Raw genomic sequence first — 2,925 nt, 5'->3', positions numbered from 1 at the left:
CAGCCTGCCAATCTACCCTTCACACTTCAGACCCGCCAGCCCTCACAAGCCATGGACCAGTCTCTTAAAATAAATTTCTCTCTAGATACACACATACCCTATTAATTTTGTTTCTCTGGAGAACCCTGGCCAACTCAAGCCCTTTCTGCTCTAAGGGCAGGGAAGTGTCCCAAAGAAAAGCACTCATGAAGGCACCGGGGCATCTGTCTAGCACAGAGGCTGCATGGCATGGAGTGGATGGCACACACTGGCCCTTAGGACTGCAGACCTGTTACACTCTGGGGGTGGAAAAAAGACTTAACCTTAACAGCACATACATTGTTTTAAACAAATTACCCAGTCTGGCAAGGTGCTTCTCATTTTATTCCAACCAGTCGTGAAAATTGCCAAATCCCAACACAAACCCCAACCCTGACGGTCCTTTTCTCTCTTGGAAATACTTTAAGGCTTTAAAAGTATTTTAATTCTGTTCTTTCTTTTGATCCAGAGCCTTTGGAATTCCTGGACTATTTTACCCCTTCCTCTTTACTTCTCTTTTGCCATGCCCTAAGACACTTTTCCTCCCTAGGAATGTAAAAAATAACACAAGTTGAGCCTCCCTCATCTGAAATGCCTGGAACCAGAAAAGTGTTTAGACCAGAAGTGTTTCAGATCTTTTTAGATTTTGGAATATTTGCTTAAGCACAATGAGCTGTCTTAGGGGCAAGACCTAACTCTAAACACAAAATTTATATGTACTTTATGCACATAGCCAGAAAGTAATTTCATACTTTTTTGAAACGAGGTCTCACTAAATTGCCAAGTTGCCTGGGCTGGGCTTGTACTTGGAATCTTCCCTCCTGCCTCAGCTTCCCAGAGTGCTGGGATTACTGCTAGATGTACCATCACATCCGACTTCATACAATATTGTTAGTGTGTCTGTGTTTTGACTGTAACTGGTCACATAGGTTAAGTGTAGAATTCTCTCCTTGTGACATCATCTTGGTGCTCTAAAAGTTTCAGATTTTGGAGTATTTTGGATTTGGGATTTTCAGATTAGGGATGCTCAACCTGTAGTGACAAAGGTCCCAGGGATCAAGAAGCTTGTCTGCCATGTTGTCCAATATCCCCAGCACCGAGCCCAGTCTTGGTCCACTGCACATGTCACACAGTTCTTCAAGGACAGTATGATCAACTGCTGTTATCCTTGTTCAAGTCCTGACCTGAGTATATTCTTGAGAGGCGTTATGTTATTGACTCTTGCACTGTTGCTATGAGACAGGTGTCACTATGTGTAATGCCATCCCTTCACCTTCAGTAATAACCTCAGTGTTTATTGTAACTAACACTGCATAGACAAAGCATAACCTAAAAGTTACACAGAGCTCCTCACTGTTTAGGGGTTGTTTATACTACCCACGATTTTGGAGCTTTTCCTTCTGGTGGAAAAACCTGCTGACATCTCAATCAAACCCACAAAGCCAAGACTCAGTCCCACAATACATGTCACAGTCCACTGCCCTGGCAGTGAGCATCAGAAATTAAATCTACAGAAAGTCCTAAGTCTTTCAGCCAAGTAACTCAATGTTTTCTTACGCAAAACCTGAATGATAATTGGCCAATTCAAGAAGCAAAATGGCACAAAACTTAGCTTCAGAATGTTTCCTCTTTTACCCCAGAGAAGCTGGAACACTTTCCCAGGAGCCTCACAGGCCAGAAACTGTCCCCTACACCAACCAGTGCTCATCTTTGTCCCTTAGCTTATTTGCCTGACTCCTGAGAATCCGAAGGAAGATAATCTCCCACTGACAACGTACTCACGGGAGTTTCTGGTATCATAGCCCAAAGACGACATCAAACTCTAATGGGAACGGTCCTGAGCCCTGATCAGGTCCATGTGCTTGAGGCTCAGGGACAGCAGCACTTCCATGTGCCTTCAGTGTGTAGCTGGGGGCCCAGGGGACAAGGACAGACTGCTGGTTTCCACATCCCACCCTCCACCCTCTGTTCTGAGTGCTAGGTAGTTGCCACCTGGATAACTCCCTGGAAAAGGAGAAAGAAAGGGAAAGAGAGAAAATGAAAAAATAGGAAAGTGAAACTGGAATGAGGGACAGGAGAAGAGGAAAAGGGTAAAGAATAAACCAAGTTAACCAGGAGAGTTGTGGTTGTATTCTGTGGTAGAAGACAAAGAGTTAAACCAAGCACACAAACATAATTACAAATTTTAGGCACATAGACAGAATCTGTCAATCTGGTCGCTTATCGATGGTTTTATTTCTACTTCTAAGAAAGAAAATTATAGGGCACTTGTGTGAGCCAAAATCAAAATGAGAAGAATGCAGCACTGTAGTTAGAAAAGTCTGGACTCAATTAACCTAATGCAGAACGTATATCCAGGTCTGTGGTTGGCATGAATGGAAAAGGTTTAAAATTCCCTTTAAAGAAGACTTTTTAAATCTTTAAAGCAATAAAGAGCAGAACCATAGGAACAGATTTTGGCTCAAATCTATTAGACCATCCGATGTAGCATTTAGGGCCACATTCATTTGATTCTAAAATTCAATGGGCCAATTTATCCACTTGCTTTAAAAATGATCACAAAAGCTCTCAGGAAAGAAGACAGGTACAAGAGAAGGAAGACCAGCACAGAGCGTCTGCTGTATGATCCCAAACTCTCCACCAGATGGTTCCAACTAAAACAACAGGCCACAGGAAAGACCTTGATACCACTCAGGAAAAAGAGTATGGTGCGTCACTTCTTGTAGAACTCAGAGAACAGTACATGAGCACTGTCAGGCTTCTCCAAGGTTGGACATACATTAGTGGGCATTAGTTCTTGGAAAGGATAGGACACCAAGGCAGCTGCTTCCCTTGCTTCAGCTTGAATGTCAAAGCCTAAACAATACTTCCCTCACTGCCTATCCACTCCTTCTGGGTGGAGCTGAG

The sequence above is a fragment of the Chinchilla lanigera genome, unplaced genomic scaffold (assembly GCF_000276665.1).
Source record: "Chinchilla lanigera isolate Chin_1 unplaced genomic scaffold, ChiLan1.0 scaffold00001, whole genome shotgun sequence".
Lineage (NCBI taxonomy): Eukaryota > Metazoa > Chordata > Mammalia > Rodentia > Chinchillidae > Chinchilla > Chinchilla lanigera.
The sequence above is the reverse complement of the archived record's forward strand: the minus strand, read 5'-3'. Positions refer to the sequence as shown.